Genomic DNA, 21123 nt, shown 5'->3' with positions numbered 1-21123 from the left:
TTTCCTGCTATCACTGCCTAGTTCAGAGGTTTCTTCAATTTGACTGGCTAAAGGCCTTGCTGTTTCTTGCCCTGCTCACACATGCCACAGATTTCCTGCAGAGGATGTCACACTGGAACAGATGCCCCATGACAGGATGTCTCCACTCTTAAAGCCTATCAAATCTTTATGGGCAGCTATCAACATTTATTGTTCCTTTGTCACTGCCCACAAAATCCCAGTCAATAGTTCTTTTTTCTCACTCCACAGAAGTTGTCTGACCTAAATGTCTCTGGCATTTTCTGTTTTTATTTCAGATTCCCAGCATCTGCAGTATTTGGCTTTTGTTTCAGTGTATTTTTATGTCTTTTTTAAGAAAGGTCCCCAGACAAAGGATTGCTGATGTGCTAGATGGAAGTTGTTTTATCCCCAGGGGCCAAATAATAAATGATTTATTAGATTTTGTGAGCAATCAGAAAAGCACCCTTTATCCATGTGTTGGAAAACTCTTAATTCCTTTGTTTCACAGGTAGGGATTAAAGAGCCCAAAGCTTTCAGAAACAAGATGCTGCACAAGCAGTCAGATGGCAGGGGAGTGCAAGTTTTTGTGGTTGGTAGCACTCCAGCCTCTGAACTGGAAGGCCCAGGTTCAAATCCCACTGCAGGACTTGGCCACAGAGGGAGCATTCACATGGTTCAAAGCATGTTATTAATCAGCCTGCAAAATCCTTCCAACACTCCACACTACACTCTTCTCCCTTGGAGAATAAAGATACACAAAAAAAGTCAGGTGACAAAGGACTGCATAAGGCAGAGAAGTTCTGTCTTGGCTTGAAGCAAAGAATGAAGGGGAGTTAGTCTGTCTAAATCAATAAAGTGAGTGGTTGGCATGTTCATTATTTGTACGCTATTATGTGGAGCTAAGGTATAATGATTGAACCAATGCATCAGATCATAACTTTTGCTCTGTGCATTTTGCTGTAGAATAAAGCTGCTTAACAATTCAAACCATGTCTCATTTCATCTAATGTTAACTTGGTCGACTGTTGGAGAGATTGATGAATACATGTGCAAAAAGACACATCTGCTTCCACGAGAAGGTTTCATTGTTACACTCATGAGCCCAGCTATTGTACTAGTAGATAGAGGACAATATGGGTCAACTCACATAAAAAGACACTTAACCCTTATAGGAGAGACTGGTGCCAAAAAGGCATCAACACTGACCCCTATTCGTTACCATCAAATTAGCTCCTGAAGGCAGTAGGGTACTAGGCACTATTGATGTCAGTGCCCTGGAGCTAGCGGGTTGGGGGCTGAAAATCAGACAGGCTTCCTGCTCCTGATCTTTAGCCAGTGACCCTGTGAATCAAAACAGTCCCAGTAGCATTTATGTTATAATTTGCTTCTCCCCCAACAAAGACTAACAATTGGAAGTGTGTCTAACCCAACATGAGGGAGGCAATCAGTGACACTCATTCTTGCATCACCTTCATGGTGCACCCAACCATATTATCCTCTGGCTGAGTTTTTCCTCCCAGCACAATTACCTGGCTGAGACAGGAAAAACCAGATTCTTTCTAGGTCCCTGGATTAAGCTCTCAGTTCAGGATCTGGTCCAGACTCTGTTGAACTCAAGCTAGCAGTTCAACGTGGCAAACTGGACAATACCAACATGAACAGCTTTTATAAAGTAGTTGAATTTTATTTCACAGTGGACATGTTTTGAAGACCATTCTTCAATGATTAATAGTAATTCTTGTTTTTCTTATTACTGGCATTAAAAGGAGCCATTGTTAAGCTTTCACTGTCTAACCACCAGTGCATCATTCTTTTAGTAAAAGATTTAATTAATTTATATTTTAATTCACAGGATATGGTTGTGACTGGTAAGGTCAGCATTTATTGTCCTTCCCTAATTACCCTCAAGGTGGTGGTGGTGAATTGCCTTCTTGAATTGCTGCAGTCTGTATGGTGAAGATACATCCAGAGTGCTATGAAGGAGGGAGTTTCAGCATTTTGCCCCAGCGAAGGTGAAGGAGTGGTGCTATATTTCCAAGTCAGGATGGTGTGAGATTTGGAGGGAAACTTGAAGGTGATAGTTTTCCCATATGCCTGCTCCCCTTCTTCTTCCAAGTGATAGAGCTCATGGTTTTGAGAGTTGATGCAGTGTATCTTGTAGGCAGTACACACTGCCATCACACTGTACCAATAGGGAGGGAGTGGATTTTTAAGGTGCTGGATAGGGTGCCAATCAAGTGGACTGCTTTGTCTTGAATTATCAAACTTCTTGAATGCTGTTGGAGTTGTACTCACGCAGGCAACTGGAGAATATTCCATCACACTCTAGACATATGCCATGAAGTTCGTAGAAAGCCTTTGGGCAGTCACGACTTAAGTCATTCACCACTGAATACTGAGCCGCTGAACTACTTTTATAGCCACGGTATCACATGGGTGCAGCTCGAGATTAAGGGCAGTGAGACGTAGTCCTTAACTGCGGGATTTTAGTAACTGAGGGAATTCGGTGCACTAATGGAGGTTGTAAATAGGGCCCGAGCCATTTGCTCACCATGCAAGCTTGATGCATCAAAGACATCCTGTGGGAAAATGGCTACCCTGATCAAATCATGTTGCACCGTATATCACGCAGGTGGAGTAGAACGTAATGTCATGAACAGGCCTAAGGCCGTCACCTTCGGCCCTGAAAAGTGCCACTCTACCGTAGATTATCTGGAAGGGCAAGGTATCTCAAAAATTCGAGCAGCAGTTGATGCTAGCTGTTTCACACTGCTACTATGCAGTAACAATACAAGTGATATTCGCTACTAGCAGGATGCTGCCATCAAGCTGCCTATCACACGAATGAGTAAAGTGGTATATGAATTTCAGTGCCAGTGTGATGCTAGGTATGCAGGCTGTACGTCTCAAAGATTGGCAAGATCGTATCAAACAGCATGTCCCAGCCGCTGTTCACAACAGGCAAGGTACCCAACTAGCCCATTCTAGTAAAATTCAAAACACAGTGTCCAACATTAGGTGTGATTCCATGAATGGACAGCATTTGCTAAATAATCTGCAGTGTGCTAAGAATTACACTGACTACCAATTTAAGATTGTCAGTTGCGCTTGCAGTGTGGCACATTTTTATGTACTGGAAGGTATATATATATATTAATACACAGGGCCCTGTTCTTTGTAGACAGAAAGAACATGTACATACATTACACCTGTTTCAGCTAAACAAAATAAGTGACAGCCATTCGCTGACTCATTCCTCAGGGCAATGCCTTGACCAATCAAGGTCAAGCTGCCTGTTTGAAATTTCAAACAATGTTTGGCAGCTGTCAGTCACCATCAATTAGTGCATTCTCCATGGCAACACCTCCATTAGAGTCCACTTGCCAACCAATCAGAACTCTCTTCGCATACTGTATAAATTGTTGTTTCCCTCTTATTTTGTGTTCTCTGTGAAGTGTCCTGATGAGTACAAGACAAAAGCTTTGACATGTCTCTTCTTTCAGCAATACTCAAGTTCTGTCCTCCCAAATGACTATTAATTTATCAGACTATTAACAAACAATAAAGGGGAACCTGTAGATGTGGAATACTTGGATTTCCAAAAGGCATTTGATAAAGTGCCACATCAAAGGTTGCTACACAAAATAAGAGTTCATGGTGTGGGGAGAACATATTAACATGGATAGAGGATTGGTTAGCTAACAGGAAGCAGAGAAGAGGGATACATTAGTCTTTTTCAGGTTTGCAAGCTATAATTAGTGGAGTGCCACAGGGATCAGTGTTGGGGCCTCAACTATTTACAATCTATATCAATGACTTGAATAAAGGGACCGTTTCCCCAAAAATAGGTAGGAAAGTAAGTTGTCAAGAGGAGGTAAAGGGACATAGATAGGTTGAGTGGGGAAAAAATTGGCAGATGGAGTATAATGTAGGAAAATGGGAACTTGTCCACTTTGGCAGGAAGGATAAAGAAGCAGCATATTGTCTCAGACAAGATAAGAGTTCATGGTGTCAGGTGTGATATATTACGATGAATAGAGGATTGGCTAACAGGAAACAAGAGAGTCAGAATAAATGGATCATTATCAGGCTGGCATGCTGTAACTGGTTCAGTGTTGGGCCTCAACTATTTATGATCTATATTAATAACATGGATGAAGGGACTGTATTATAGCCAAACTTGTTGATGATACAAAGATAGGTAGGAAAGCAAGTTGTGAGGATGATACAAAGAGTCAGCAAAGAGATATAGGTAGGTTTAGTGAGCAAGTGCGTTGGCAAAAAATTGGCAAAAGTAGTATAACATGGGAAAATGTGAGGTTGTCCTCTTTGGCAGGAGGAATAGAAACACAAAATATTTTATATGAAGAGAGACTACAGAATGCTGCAGTACAGGGGTATCTGGGTGTCCTTATACATGAATCACAAGAAGTTAGCATGCAGGTATAGCAAGTAATTAGGAAGGCAAATGGAATGCTGAGCTTGCCAGGGGAATGGAGTACAAAAGTCAGAAGTTTTGCTGTAATTGTACCGGACATTGGTGAGAGGAGGGATATATTTACAATGGAAGTAGTTCAGAGTTCACTAGGCTTATTCCTGGATGAAGGGGTTGTCTTATGAGGAAAGGTTAAGCAGCTTGGGACTATACTCATTGGAGTTAAGAAGAATGAGAGGTGATCTGACTGAAACATAAAAGATGCTGAGAGGGTTCGACAGGGTTGATGCTCAGGGGGTGGTTCCCCTCGTCAGGGAATCTAGAACTAGGGTGCACAGTTTAAAAATAAGGGGTCTCTTATTCAAAATGGAGATGAGGTGGATTTGTTTTCTTCTCAGAGGGTTGTTAGTTTTTGGAATTCTCTGCCACAGAGAGAAGTTCAGGCTGGGTCATTGAATATAATCAAAGCTGAGTTAGACAGATTTTTGATTGACAAGGGAGCCAAGGTTATGCAGGGCAGACAGGAAAATGGAGTTAAGGCCACAATCAGATCAGCCATGATCTTACTGAATGACACAGCAGGCTCAATGGGCCGAATGGCCTACTCTTGCTCCTATTTCTTATGATCTATGTAGCTGATTAAATGGTAACCCACTAGGGTGTTTATGCTGCAAGATTCAACAGTGGTAATGCCATTGAACATCAAAGGGAGGTGGTTAGACTCTCTTGTAGGAGATTATCATTGCCTGGTGCTTGTGTGGCATGAATGTTACTTGCCACACATCATCCTGAGTCTGGATGCTATCCAGGTCTTTCTGTATGTGGGCAGGGACTGTTTCCTGATCTCAGGAATCATGAATGTAACTGAACACTGCAATCATCCACGAATACCCCACTTCTCACCTTATGTTGGAGGAAAGTTCATTGACGAAGCAGTCTAGTAACAACAACATAACAATAACATATCATTCCCCTTATATATTGCAGGTTACAAAAGGCTGAAGTAATTATGTCACTGAGTTTGTATGATCTCAGCACATTCTATCTATCAAAGGGGCAGGTCTGCAAACCTTGCAAACCATATCTGCAATGGGAATAGTACTGTTTACAACAGAATAAATGGAAAGGAGAAAATAACACTTCTCCTTCAGATTCAGGGAAGCAGAATAGGGGAAAAAAGTGACTCAGCAAAACTAAAATAATCTTAAAAGTATATTAAGAAAATAAATGATAAAGCAGGGATACAGACAGGGTACATGAGTACACAAGAACAAGGCAGATGGAATATAGTGTGGGGAAGTGTGTGGGGAAATGTGAAGTTATCCACCTTGGAAGGAAAAAGAGAAAAGCAAAATACTTATTAAATGGTGACAGACTTGGAAATGTTGGTGTTTAGAGGGTTGTGGGTGTCCTTGTACACAAATCACAGAAATTTAACATGCAGGTATAACAAGCAATTGGGAACACAAATGGCATGTTAGCCTTTATTATCCAAAAGGATTGGAGTATAAGAGCCAAAAAGTCTTACTGCAATTTAGAGAGCCCTGGTGAGACCACGCCTGCAGTACGGTTTACAATTTTGGCCTCCTCACTTAAGGGTATACATACCTTGGAGGGAGCGTAAACGTTCATTAAACTGATTCCTGGAATGAGGGAAGTGTCCCATGAGGAAAGATTAAATATACTAGGCCTACCCCCTAGGTTTTAGAATAACGAGGGGTGATCTCATTGAAACATATTAAAATCTTGAAGTACCATAACAGGGTAGATGATGGGAGGATATTTTCCCTAGTTGGGGAATCTAGAGCAAGGGGACATAGTCCCAAAATAAAGGGTCGCCTGTTTAGGACAGAGATGAAGAGAAATTTCTTCACTCAAGAGGGTTGTGGGTCTTTGGAGTTCTCTACCCCAGAGAGCTGAGGATGCTCAATTAGAGCAGATTCAAGACAGATTGATAGATTTTTGGATACAAAGCAGTTTAAGGAAATTGGGGGTAGCGCAGGAAGGTGGAGTTCAGATCGCAGATCAGCCATGATCGTACTGAATGGGTGGAGTGGATGAGCAGGGCCGAATAGCCTAATTTTGTTCCTATTCTCATGTAATTTATGAAAAGGGAGAAAAAAAAACAAGAATCAGAAAAATGAGAAATATACAGAGGAAATCACTCCTAGTTTCTAGTGCCACAGTGTAAACCCATCAACTCAACTGTTCTGTTGGATTTTTTTTTAAAGAAAGGACAGTATGTATTTCTTTGTATGTCTCACTGCATTTTTAAAAAAACTTATAACACTGCTCCATTTGTTTGGAATATATTTGCCACCTATATCACTGTTTTTAAATCAAGAAACCTCACCATGTCATGTAACGTAATACACCAGGGTTCATTATGCCCATCCTATTGTACTACAAGATGATGTCACTCTATCATCTATTGTACTTCAAATATTAAAACTATTTTGCAGATTTAACACCAAGACTTCACTGAAATAGTTAACTTGATATTTTCAGAAATCATCTGATTGACTGAACACAGTTCAAAAGTTACTCAGCATTTGTCTTTACCATGCACAAGAATACTGCACCAAAGTGTTTTATGTACAGTGCTGAAAGACATCTTTTTCTTTCACGCAAGATTCAGTTTTCATATATACAGCATGTTGCAGCTGACTGCTTATACTCAACATCCAGCTGAAGCTTATGTATTCATCCTGTGAAGACAATGTTAAACTCTCCCTATATCAACCACCATTCACTGGGTAAGTGAGAAGTGAGGTTTTCTGTTCCCTCACCTCTGCCAAATCTGCTAAAAATGGCTGGTAGGCAATGTTTCAGAATAGCTCCACGGGATCAGCTCTTATTATTTCTCCTGGGGCAACCAGTACCTCCATGTGATAGTCCACTTGAAATTGAGAACTTGGCCCCTATGTGGGTGTGCTATGGTACATGAGTACTTTCTTTCTTCAATGTGTCATACCAGTTCACTCACATAGGGAACTCTAACTTAGCATGTGTGATCATAGATTCACTGGCTGCAACAGGTACTGCTGTACCAAAAGGAATAGGACACTCAGAAATTCTCCATGGATACTGATGGGCTGCATTCCAAAGTTTGCCATTTCTCTTGGGTTGGAAAATTGTCCAAGCACCAACTGACAGTTCATACAGTGCAAATGGCTTGTCACAAACCACTGTCACTTAAATCTGTTTCTGCAAGATATTTTCCCCTTGCTGAACGAATGAGAAAATGAGAAAAAAAGTCACCAAGATTGATTTTATAAAGGGTTGTCATCTTCAAGATCACCAAGACCATGACACCATACTAACTCCCTCAGTCATATCGAAAACAATTTGTTCCACTTAAAAATGTTCAAAGTTGCTACCAGATTAATGCAAGTAGAAATAAGAGTAGAGACTAGGTACAGTAAAGCCTTGCAAGACAGAACACCAAAATACTGTCATCAGTAAAAGAAAGGTTTGCATTTATACAGCGCCTCATTACATCTCTAAATACTTCACAGAGGAGTGCACAGCAGCATCTCACAAACAGCAATGAGATGAACGAGCAACGTATGTGTTTGTGGTTATGCCGGTTGGAGGTGGCCAGGACACTGGGAGAACACACTGCTCTTTAAGAATGAAGCCACAGGATTTCACTTCTTAATCATAAATATTCTTTAAAAAAATTCAAAGATCCTATGGACAGGTGGCCATTGGTAATGGTTAGATTTCTCAAAAGACTCTTAATAATGGCCTTGCTCTTTGCACAAAGAATCACTCAGCACATTTTTTTAAGCAGAGTTGGAGGAAGTGAATTCTGACACTGATTAACTTGAGTACGTTAGTATTAGGGATGCAGAATTTTCCAATATTTTAGGCTTCGTGTCGGCATCAAGCACACTGTCAGGAATACTACGCTTTGATGTAGAATAAAGCTCCATCTGCTGTGTGCAGGCTTACTGCCTCAGGGGAGAATTCCCTACTGCAATTCCACAGAATTTCCATTTCACACAGCAGCAATCTTCCGAATGAGATCACCAATTTAATGCTGAACGCTGGGGAGCCCTGTGCTGCATATTTACACCCATAAGAAACTGGGCTGTTGTGGTATTGCCACAACACAAACTTGTCTCAAAAGAAGCTTAACTTCATAATACATTACTAAATTTCAATGACTTGAAAAATATTTAATTCAGAAATGATCAAATAATAGTTAAATGACTGGTGAGCAGTTAGATAAGCTAGATTTTTCCAATCTACCTTTCCTCACTCCCACCTTGCCAAAGCAGGAAACCATGGACACCAACACAATTGAAGTATCTTACCCATTCATCCATTCTTTAGAATGAAGCAGCCAATGAAAGTCAGTGTCAGCCACGGATCAATGAGTAACACTTTTGCCCCGAGTCAGAAGGTTGTGGGGTTCAAGTCCCACTTCTGGACTTGAGCACAAAACTCTCAGTTCACACTCTAGTGCGCTTCTGAAAGAGTGCTGCACTGTCAGAGGTGCCATCTTTTGGGTGAGATGCTAAAGTGAGGCCGTGTCTGCCATCTCAGGTGGTTATAAGAGATCACATGACACAGTTTTGAAAAAAAAAAGGCAGTTATCCCCAGTGTCCTGGTCAATATTTATCCCTCAATCGACAACAAAAACAGATTAATTGGTTATTATCACATTGTCGTTTGTGGGAGCTTGCTCTGCACAAATTGGTTGCTTGCTCTGCACGAATTGGTTGCTTGCTCTGCACAAACTGGTTGCTGCATTTCCTACTTAAAACAGTGATAACACTTCAAAAGTACTTCATTAGCCAAAGTGCTTTGGGACTTCCTGAGGTCATGAAAGGTGCTAAATAAATGCAAGTCTTTCTTTCTCTATGTGGGCATCTAGGGATGTCATTGCCAAGACTGATGGCGTCCTCAACCAGTTGCATATAGATGCATTCCTGAGGGGTTACCTGATAGCAAGAACCCTGGCTAACTTTTCCTTTCCATAGACCAAATGTGTTGAAATCAATTGTAGGCCCTAACTGCAATAAGGCAACTAAGCATTGAAAACTGCACTGTTGATCTTGTTATGGACGCACAACTCAGTTCAAACTAAGTGACACATCAGGAGAGCAGAAATAGTGGAATTTCTGATGTACCCTATGTGATTCATAGAAAGGACACTCCTCAACAAGCTGACCTTTGCTTTCAAGTAACTGAGTACCACAACTCTGACAATTTGATTTTAAGAAGAAAATAGACAATTAAACTTAAGTATTTTCAATTGTATTACAAGCAAAGATTCAGCCTCACCTTCACTGCTGAGCTGGTGGATGGCAATTTAGTAATATTGCAAACAAAAGCAGCGCAATCATCAGGTCATTGTTCCAAACTATACTCCAGAGTTCAAAGTGGTTTTCAACATGACCATCATTCATGTTTTGAACAATAAAAACCAGAATTGGCCTAGATTCTATTGAATGGCGACATTTTAGGAACGATTCTTGTAAAACTAAAAAATGATCATTGATTAACAGACAGAAATAACAATCGGCTTTCAATTGCTAAAGATTTAGTATTGGTCCAAGGGCACCTGACATGTTCTTTATTCTCCCTCACCCCTATCACTGTCTCACTGCAACCTTGTATCCAGGCTAATTGATGACCTTTTCCCTTGGGATATTTGCACACTCAAACTCATCCTAGTTGACATCTGGAGGACGTTCCTTGGAACACTTCCTTCAGCCAAAAGTGTCTAACCTGTGGCCTTGCTCAATGAAACACGCAATATTAACTGGTCTCCAATACTTCAAGTCGTTACAATTGATCTCGGAACCCTTTGGAAAGGGACTCATTCCTTAGCACTATCCAGAGACGTGCTCATCATTGCAAGTGTTTGGATATCAACTAAAAATTACATAAGCTTGGCAGTGATTTGCATCAAGTGAGTAGTCTGATGATGCTACCGTCTGTAACACACAGACACCTGAAGAATTTCTGATTTACCCTGTGTGATAACCAGAAATAGAGTCCCTAGGACGTTCCTCAACAAGCTGACCTTTACTTTCAAATAACTGTAACAATTTGGTTTCAAGAACAAAATACACAATTAAACTCAAGTATTTTCAATTTCATTACAAATATCACTGGGTGATGTTCAAATGGACTGTATGTCACTGGGAGTCAACACATTCAGGATGGAAAAGAAAAAAGATTGATAACAAATGCGATTCCCTTTAAAAAGGCACTGATGTACTTTGTACGCTCCATATACAATCCACGATATTTGAAATCTGAGCTACCACATGTATATTCTGCATTATCCAGCCCTTGATAATAGCTACCCCACCCTGTACCCTCTATATACATCCTTTGATATTAAACTACAGTTAGCCCACCCTGCACCTCCCATGTACGTCCCTGATACAGCTACCCTATCCTCTGCACTCAAAACACACGCCAATTATAAAAACAAAAAACTACTGCGGATGCTGGAAATCCAAAACAAAAACAGAATTACCTGGAAAAACTCAGCAGGTCTGGCAGCGTCGGCGGAGAAGAAAAGAGTTGACGTTTCGAGTCCTCATGACCCTTCAACAGAACTGAGCAAAATAAGGAGAGGGGTGAAATATAAGCTGGTTTAAGGTGGGGGGAGAGAAGTTGGGGGGGTGGGGGGGGTGGTTGTAGGGACAAGCAAGCAGTGATAGGAGCAGAGAATCAAAAGATGTCACAGACAAAGGAACAAAGAGGTGTTAAAGGTGGTGATATTATCTAAGAGAATGTGCTAATTAAGAATAGATGGCAGGACACTCAAGGTACAGCTCTAGTGGGGGTGGGGTGGAAAGACTAAGGGCATTACAGGTATAGATTTAAAAATAATGGAAATAGGTGGCAAAAGAAAAATCCATATAAATTATTGGAAAAAACAAAAGGGAGGGGGAAGAAACGGAAAGGGGGTGGGGATGGAGGAGGAAGTTCAAGACCTAAAGTTGTTGAATTCAATATTCAGTCCGGAAGGCTGTAAAATGCCTAGTCGGAAGATGAGGTGCTGTTCCTCCAGTTTGCGTTGGGCTTCACTGGAACAATGCAGCAAGCCATGGACAGACATGTGGTCAAGAGAGCAGGGTGGAGTGTTAAAATGGCAAGCGACAGGGAGGTTTGGGTCTTTCTTGCGGACAGACCGCAGGTGTTCTGCAAAGCGGTCGCCCAGTTTACACTTGGTCTCTCCAATGTAGAGGAGACTGTATTGGGAGCAACGAATGCAGTAGACTAAGTTAGGGGAAATGCAAGTCAAATGCTGCTTCACTTGAAAGGAGTGTTTGGGCCCTTGGACGGTGAGGAGAGAGGAAGTGAAGGGGCAGGTGTTGTATCTTCTGCGTGGGCATGGGGAGGTGCCATAGGTGGGGGTTGAGGAGTAGGGGGTGATGGAGGAGTGGACCAGGGTGTCCTGGAGGGAACGATTCCTATGGAATGCCGCCGGGGGGGTGAAGGGAAGATGTGTTTGGTGGTGGCATCATGCTGGAGTTGGTGGAAATGGCGGAGGATGATCATTTGAATGCGGAGGCTGGTGGGGTGATAAGTGAGGACAAGGGGGACCCTATCATGGTTCTGGGAGGGAGGAGAAGGCGTGAGGGCGGATGTGCAGGAGATGGGCCGGACACGCTTGAGGGCCCTGTCAACGACCGTGGGTGCAAAATCTCGGTTAAGGAAGAAGGAGGACATGTCAGAGGAACTGTTTTTGAAGGTGGCATCATCAGAACAGATGCGACAGAGGCGAAGGAACTGAGAGAATGGGATGGAGTCCTTACAGGAAGCGGGGTGTGAGGAGCTGTAGTCGAGGTAGCTGTGGGAGTCGGTAGGCTTGTAATGGATATTGGTGGACAGTCTATCACCAGAAATTGAGACCGAGAGGTCAAGGAAGGGAAGGGAAGTGTTAGAGATGGACCATGTGAAAATGATGGAAGGGTGGAGATTGGAAACAAAATTGATAAATTTTTCCAGGTCCCGACGAGAGCATGAAGCCGCATCGAAGTAATCATCGATGTACCAGAGAAAGAGTTGTGGGAGGGGGCCGGATTAGGACTGGAAGAAGGAAAGCCCCATAAAGAGACAGGCATAGCTGGGGCCCATGCGGGTACCCATAGCCACACCTTTTATTTGGAGGAAGTGAGAGGAGTTTAAGGAGAAATTGTTCAGTGTGAAAACAAGTTCAGCCAGACGGAGCCAGAACAAGTTCCGCCCTCACGCCTTCTCCTCCCTCCCAGAAACATGATAGGGTCCCCCTTGTCCTCACTTATCACCCCACCAGCCTCCGCATTCAAAGGATCATCCTCCGCCATTTCCGCCAACTCCAGCATGATGCCACCACCAAACACATCTTCCCTTCACCACCCCTGGCGGCATTCCGTAGGGATCGTTCCCTCCGGGACATCCTCCATCACCCCCTACTCCTCAACCCCCACCTATGGCACCTCCCCATGCCCACGCAGAAGATGCAACATCTGCCCCTTCACTTCCTCTCTCCTCACCGTCCAAGGGCCCAAACACTCCTTTCAAGTGAAGCATTTCACTTGCATTTCCCCTAACTTAGTCTACGGCATTCGTTGCTCCCAATGCGGTCTCCTCTACGTAGGAGAGACCAAACGCAAACTGGGCGACCGCTTTGCAGAACACCTGCGGTCTGTCCGCAAGAAAGACCCAAACCTCCCTGTCGCTTGCCATTTTAACACTCCACCCTGCTCTCTTGCCCACATGTCTGTCCTTGGCTTGCTGCATTGTTCCAGTGAAGCCCAACGCAAACTGGAGGAACAGCACCTCATCTTCCGACTAGGCACTTTACAGCCTTCCGGACTGAATATTGAATTCAACAACCTTAGATCTTGAACTCCCTCCTCCATCCCCACCCCCTTTCCGTTTCTTCCCCCTGCCTTTTGTTTTTTCCAATAATTTATATGGATTTTTCTTTTGCCACCTATTTCCATTATTTTTAAATCTATACCTGTAATGCCCTGTCAGTCTTTCCACCCCACCCCCACTAGAGCTGTACCTTGAGTGTCCTCCCATCCATTCTTAATTAGCACATTATCTTAGATAATATCACCACCTTTAACACCTCTTTGTTCCTTTGTCTGTGACATCTTTTGATTCTCTGCTCCTATCACTGCTTGCTTGTCCCTACAACCACCCACCTCCCCCAACTTCACTCTCCCCTCCAGCACCCCCCCACCTTAAACCAGCTTATATTTCACCCCTCTCCTAATTTTGCTCAGTTCTGTTGAAGGGTCATGAGGACTCGAAACGTCAACTCTTTTCTTCTCCGCCGATGCTGCCAGACCTGCTGAGTTTTTCCACACACCAATATTAGCAATTCCAGATAACCTAAACTGCATCATCCATTTGCTTACACAGGTAGAAACACTAGGGTAACTTTTTCAGGTGCACCAGGAGAACCAAAGCAGAAAATCCCCATTCCAGAATCTCCAAGCGACTGAGAAAGTATATGCGTAAATTATTTTTCTGACGGTTATTGTGCAAGTCAATCACGGATGCTGGTAAAGAGACTGAGACATTAAACAATCCTTTCTTTCAGATGCAAACCGTCAGTTAAATATTTCCAATATTTTTGTTTCATATTCCCATCATTTATGTTTCTTTCACTTCTGTAAACAAGCTACAAGCTCAAGAGGGTGGAAAAATGCAACTGAAGAATGCTGCATGATGCAATATTAAGCTATACAAAAGATGCAAGGTTAAATTCCTTGTCTGCAATAACTTAACCGCTTTAAGCTAGGACATTCATTTAGGTGTAGACCTGCATTCAGCAGGAGAGAATTATCAGCCAAGGTTCCTGCCCACAACATCGTTGACTGACTTCTGCTGGAAGGTACAGGTGTCACCTGGCACCAAGGAGACCAGGATCAGGCTCAATTGGTTTGGGGGGAGGTGGTGGCACAGTGGTATTGTCACTGGACAAGTAATCCAGTGGAAATGCTCTGGGGGCCCGGGATAAAATCTCACCTGAGTTTGAATCCTACCACGGCAGATAGTGGAATTTGAATTCAATAAAATTCTGGAATTAGAAGTCTAATGATGACCATGAAACCATTGTCGATTGTTGTAAAAATGCATCTGGTTCATGAATGTCCTTTAGGGAAGGTAATCTGCCATCTTTACCTAGACTGATCTCCAGACCCAAGCAACGTGGTTGACTCTGAAATGGCCGAGCAAGCCACTCAGTTGTATCAAACCGCCAAGAAGCCTATATGAAATGGAACCAGACAAACCACTGGGCATCGACTTAGGCACCGGAAACTACAATGGCAAACTCAACCCTGTTGATCCTGCAAAGGCCTCCTAACTAACTAACAAACTGGGGGTTTGTGCCAAAATTGGGAGTGCTAGTCACAGGCTAGTCAAGCAATAGCTTGACACAGTCATACTCACGGAATTATACCTTGCGGGTAATGTCCCAGACACCAACATCACTATCCCGGTATGTCCTGTCCTACCAGCTGGACAGACCCAGCAGAGGTGGTAGCACAATGGTATACAGTCAGGAGGGGGTTGCCCTGGGAGATCTCAACATTGACTCAGGGCCCCATAAAGTCTGATGGCATCAGGTCAAACATGGGCAAAGAAACCTCCTACTGATTACCATGGTCCATTCCCCCCCCTCAGCTGATGAAACAATGCTCCTCCATGTTGAACACCACTTGGAGGAACCACTGCGGGTGGCAATGGCACTGAATATACTCTGGGTAGGGGACTTCAATGCCCATCACCAAGAGCGGTTCAGTAGCACCACTACTGACCAAGTCCTAAAGGACACAGCTGCTAGACTGGGTCTGCAGCAGGTGGTGAGGGAACCAACAAGAGGGAAAAAAACTACTTGACTTCACCCTCACCAATCTGCCTGCTGCAGATGCATCTGTTCATGACAGCATTGGTAGAAGTGGCCACCCCACAGTCCTTGTGGACACAAAGTCCTGTCTTCACATTGACGATGTCCTCCATCACGTTGTGAGACACTATCGCCGACCTAGGAAGGTTAGATTTCGAACATATCTATCAACTCAAAAGCGGACATCCACAGGGCGCTATAGGTCATCAGCATGATTCTATTCGATCACAATGTGTAACTTCACGGCCCAGCATATCTCCTACTTTACCATTACCATCAAGCCGGGGAATCTACCCTGGTTCAATGAAGAGTGCAGGAGGGCATGCCAGGAGCAGCCCTAGGTGTACCTAAAAATGAGGTGTCAACCTGGTGAAGCTACAACACAGGACTACTTACGTACCAAACAGCAAAAGCAGCATGTGATAGACAGAGCTAAGCATTTCCACAACCAACGGATTAGATCTAAGCTCTGCAGTCCTGCCACATCCAATTGTGAATGGTGGTGGAAAATTAAGCACGTCACTGGAAGAGGATGGTCCACAAATATGCCCATCCTTAATGATGGGGGAGCCCAGCATATCAGCGCAAAACATAAGGCTGAAGCATTTGCAACAATCTTCAGCCAGAAGTGCCGAGTGGATGATCTATCTCGGCCTTCTCTGGAGGTCCCCAGCATCACTGATGCCATTCTTCAGCCAATTCAATTCACTCCACATGATAGCTGAAGGACCTGGGATACTGCAAAGGCTATGGGCCCTGACAATATTACTGAATATAGTGCTGAAGACTTGTGCTCCAGAGCTTGCCACGCCCCTAGCCAAGTTGTTCCAGTACAGCTACAACACTGGCATCTACCGAGCAATGTGGAAAATTGCCCAGGTACGTCCTGTACACAAAAAGCAGGATAAATCCAACCCAGCCAATTACAGCCCCATCAGTCTACTCCCAGTCATCAGTAAAGTAATGGAAGGGATCATCAACAGTGCTTTCAAGCAGCACTTGCTTAGCAATAACCTGCTCACAGACACTAAGTTTGGGTTCCGCCAGAATCACTCAGCTCCTGACCTTATTACAGCCTTGATTCAAACATGGACAAAAGAGCTGAACTTTAGAAGTGAGGTGAGAGCGACTGCCCTTGACATCAAGGCAGCATTTGACAGAGTGTGGCATCAAGTAGCCCTAGCAAAACTGGTGTCAATGGGAATAGGGGGAAAACTCTCCACTGATTGGAATCATACCTAGCACAAAGGAAGATAGTTGTGGTCGTTGGAGGTCAATCATCTCAGTTCCAGGACATCACTGCAGGAGTTCCTCAGGGTAGTGTCCTCAGCCCAACCACCTTCAGCTGCTCCATCAATGAACTTCCTTCCATCAGAACGTCAAAAGTGGGGATGTTCTCTGATGATTGCACAATGTTGAGCACCATTCGTGACCCCTCAGATACTGAAGTAGTCCATGCCCATATGCAGCAAGACCTGGACAATATTCAGGCTTGGGCTAATAAGCAGCGAGTAACATTTGTGCCACACAAGTGCCAGGCAATAACCATCTCCAACAAGATAGAATCTAACTAACTATCTCCCCTTGACATTCAATGGCATTATCATAGCTGAATCTTCCACTATCAACATCCTGAGGCTTACCATTGATCAGAAACTGAACTGGACTAGCCATATAAATACTGTGGCTACAAGAGCAGTTCAGAGGCTAGGAATGCTACGGTGAGTAACCCACCTCCTGACTCCCCAAAGCTTGTCCACCATCTACAAGGCACAACTCAGGAGCGTGATGGAATACTCACCACTTGCCTGGATGAGTGCAGCTCCAACAGCACTGAAGAAGCTTAACACTGTCCAGGACAATGCAGCCTGTTTGACTGGCACCCCATCCACAAATGTTCATTCTCCCCATCACCGAGGTACAGTGGGAGCAGTATGTACCATCTACAAAATGCACTGCAGGAACTCACCAAGGCTCCTTAGAAAGCACCTTCCAAACCCATGACCGCTACCATCTAGAAGGACGAGGACAGCAGACACATAGGAATACCACCACCTGCAAGTTCCCCTTCAAGCCACACAACATCTTGACTTGGAAATATATCGCTGCTCCTTCACTATTTCTGGGTCAAAATCCTGGAACTCCGTCCCTAACAGCACTGTGGGTATACACACACCACGTGGACTGCAATGGTTCAAGAAAGCAGCTCACCACCAATTTCTCAAGGACAATTAGGGATGCGCAATAAATTCGGCCTAGCCAGCGATGCCCACATTGCATGAACGAACAAAAAAATTTGTAATGCCTCCACAACACTGTTGCTTCTGCTCCCCATGAAAATTAGCCACATTGTGGAAAGCACCCACTAAATTGAGGTGCAACTTAAGTCAATGACTTGAGGAAGAAACCAAACAGCCAATAAGGCATTGAAGAGGAATCATACAGACTCAAAATGTTACTCCAGTTCTCTCTCCACAGATGCTGCCAGACCTGAGTTTTTTCAGCATTTTCTGTTTTTATTTCAGATTTCCAGCATCTGCAGAATTTTGTTTTTATTTTAGCCAACAAGACATCATATTTATGAAAATATTGCATTAAAGATAACAAAATTTTTTGCCAGATTCAAGATTTAAAAAAAAGCTAAGCTGTGTTGAAATAAATCATTGGCACATAATGGCACCAGAACAAACATTATTCAGGATTAAAAACAGAATTACCTGGAAAAACTCAGCAGGTCTGGCAGCATCGGCGGAGAAGAAATCAGTTAACGTTAACTGATTTCTTCTCCGCCGATGCTGCCAGACCTGCTGAGTTTTTCCAGGTAATTCTGTTTTTGTTTTGGATTTCCAGCATCCGCAGTAGCTTTTAGCTTTTTATTATTCAGGATTATTCTGGCTCCCCAAAACAAGGTTTGACAGACAATTATCAACATGAAGGCACTGACCCTTTGAAGGAACCAATTTAAGTTTAATTTGCAGGTCACAAACACTTGCAAACTCCCCATTTAAACAATACACAACTTGAAGGTACTTGAGATTTTTGGCTCCTATTTTACACAGACACATCAATCAATAAGGTATCCACATTCTCCTAATTTGCTTCCTTGTACCTTGGGAGGATGTGCATTTTATTGATCCCAAATGCTTAGTGCTTTACACAGTCAGCTCTGACTGCTGCTATGCGCAGTGATGAAGTAGACTTTCTGCCTCCAAGCTACATACAGCTGTTAAGGACAATTTAACTATACGTAGCCTATAATAAAGTGCTTTTAGGTAATTTCATAGGATCATAGAATGGTTTAAAACAGAAAAAGTTTTTTTCTCCCATTCCACTGAAAATTACAATCGTTCTGACCTTACCTGTCCATCACTCTATAATGTAAATGCACAATTAACCAGACATACATCAGTTTAACTTCCCAACACAACATTGACCTTTCACCCTTCCCCAGAAACCTCCGTCATCACGACGGAGCTTGCGCTCTGGGCCGCCCTCTTTCCAGAGGTTGGAGTCAGCTGAGGGAGCAAATCGCGCATGTGCAAGATGTGTTCCACGGCGACCAAGCGCAGCCGCAGCGCTCGCGAGCGATTTTCCAGGGTCTGGTGCCTTTAACGGATTTTCAGCCGTTGAGCAGCTCGAGCCTCCCTGGGCTTCCAGAGGAACAGCAGCCGCTTCAAATCGCCACCCCAACAAATGACAAGACCTCAGACCGCTTCCTTTTTTTCCGAAATGAATTTTGCCCTCCTTCAAACAATAAATGAAACTTGTTCTCCTCTCCCTTCCAGCTGTCTACATGTAAAGGAGAAAAGCTTTAGTGTGTCTTAAACCTAACGTAGTTCTTTCTTAAGAGACCGCTAAGGGTCTCCCTTGCACATTATCTGAAGTAAAATGTGTTTGTTACCTGTCTTGCTTCGTAGCAAAACTACAGAATAATGAGAGGTTATTACATTTACCTCCCAAAAAAAAAGACAAACCCCACAGAAAGGAGTCAAAAAAACTGCTCGATACATAGTGGAAAACGTCGCCACCACTGCGCGTGCGCTGGCTTCGCTGCGTCCGACGGGAGTTGTAGTTCCTCGGAAACGGTGAATCCAGTGAAAGGGAATGGAAGAGTCGGGGGGTAAGAACTACAACTCCCAGGAGGCCTTGCGGCTCATTCAAACTGCTGTGTGGATGTGTGTGCTGTGTGCCCCCCTTCGCACTGGTGATGATGACAGGGGTTGTGGTTTAGGGGGTAGTAGAGACAAACCATTACGGGAGAGAGAGAGATTCAGCTTCATCAGCGAGAGAAAAAGAGTGAACGAAGGAAGACGCTACTACACCCCCTTCTCACCATGGAGTCTTATCACCATCATCACCACAGCTAACAGCAGTGATTAGAAAGAGAGTCAGGCTGCAGAAATTGCAGAGACCAGCTGCGAACAACACCATCATCCTCCAACTCAGTGACACATTGCACATTTGGCTTTGTTACTGAAGCACTCCAGAAGGGTAAGTGCTTATGTACGGGGCTCAGTCATAAAAACTGTAGAGTTTCTTTCCAGTACCGGGCAACATCAAGACGTTGCTACGTTCGGCTTTTTCATTAAATAAGCATTTTATTTATAGTTTCTCCCTCTGACACAAGCGATGTGATTTGCAAATGTAATCTGGACTTCTTCATTTATTACGTGTTTATATATATCTGCCTATCATACCGTAAATGTTCAACTTTAGCGCTTTATATGCTGTTGGATGAGATTTTCTCCTCCATAAGGTTTGTTATTGTAGAAAGCACAATAATAAAATGATACTAATTAAAATGAACTCCGAGCAGCAACTTTCTCCCACTCTCCATCAGCTGCAAATTAAGGCAAGCCAAATGCCTGGTCGGTTAATCTTTGGTTACAGCTGCCTTCAGACTTTCTATCTAACGCCAGGCGCGTACAAAAGAAAATATGTACCATCTTTTTGCATAAATATGATCGTTTTAACGACTTCTGTTAAATCGGGTCCTGCTCTGCAACGGCGATAAAAATACAACAAACTGGAGGTACCGCATTTACAGCCTTCAAATGATGGAATCTCAAGTTTACCGTTGCAGCATATGCACGTTCAGCAGTTTATAAACGTTTTGAATATTAAGTTGAGAGTATTGGATTTGTTTTCTAAAGAGTTCATAAAATGAGCGAAATCTATTTTGGGCATTTCATTTAATAATTTTGCTTATTAAGAAAATTAACGAGTGCCTCCCAGTAAAAGGAAAATTGATAACCAATTTTTGGAGTGTAAGGCTATGTGGTAAACTGTAACAGCAATTTTAGAATTACTGTATCGACTTTTTCTGTCCCACAGAACGATTTTCTAAAGGAAGCTTCTGTGCAGATAACCCAGAATCTTATGATCGTGTTTAGTTTCTCAACTTTTCAAACGCATTTCATATAAGGTTGGGGAACCAAACATATAGGAGTGTCTTTACAATTGCATATTTGGATTCTGCAGTATCCTACTATACATTAGCGATTTGGTTTCTGCCAAACTGCTCAAATTCACAGATATCAAAAAAACTAGGCGAGGCAGTTGAACCTGAAAAGGCACCTTGGAGACTAGAAAATGATCTAGACACTATATGCAAGTGGACAGATCAAAAGAGATTACATTTAATATACTGAAGTGATACACTTAGGAAACAAAATAGGGTGAAATAAATATCCATTAATGGTGTTGAACTATTTAAGGGTGAAGTTGAAAGCATCCAAAGGATTTGGAAGGTTCGACTTTTGACATGTTCAGTCATTCCAGTGCAACTATCAGCAAAGCATATAAA

The 21123-nt window shown here is 43.1% G+C and overlaps 2 protein-coding genes across 9 annotated transcripts in view; one reads left to right on the top strand and one right to left on the bottom strand.

Moving 5' to 3' along the window:
• Positions 1–21123, bottom strand: part of fcsk (fucose kinase) — a 391747-nt gene that overhangs the window by 343566 nt on the left and 27058 nt on the right. For 4 of the 5 annotated variants that reach the window (XR_013576865.1, XM_078543938.1, XM_078543940.1 and 1 more), the window contains exon 1: positions 18677–18797. The exons of the other annotated variant lie outside the window; for it this stretch is intronic. The gene's annotated coding sequence lies outside the window, so the exon portion shown is untranslated. Of the gene's footprint in view, positions 1–18676; positions 18798–21123 lie in introns of those variants that run through there. 5 annotated transcript variants of the gene reach the window in all.
• st3gal2 (ST3 beta-galactoside alpha-2,3-sialyltransferase 2) overlaps positions 19585–21123 on the top strand; it is a 455559-nt gene continuing 454020 nt past the window's right edge. For all 4 annotated transcript variants that reach the window (XM_078543944.1, XM_078543943.1, XM_078543946.1 and 1 more), the window contains exon 1: positions 19585–19808. The gene's annotated coding sequence lies outside the window, so the exon portion shown is untranslated. The remainder of the gene's footprint in view (positions 19809–21123) is intronic.

This window comes from Cetorhinus maximus, chromosome 6 (assembly GCF_964194155.1).
Source record: "Cetorhinus maximus chromosome 6, sCetMax3.hap1.1, whole genome shotgun sequence".
Taxonomy (NCBI): domain Eukaryota; kingdom Metazoa; phylum Chordata; class Chondrichthyes; order Lamniformes; family Cetorhinidae; genus Cetorhinus; species Cetorhinus maximus.
This window is presented reverse-complemented; position numbering and strand designations above follow the sequence as displayed.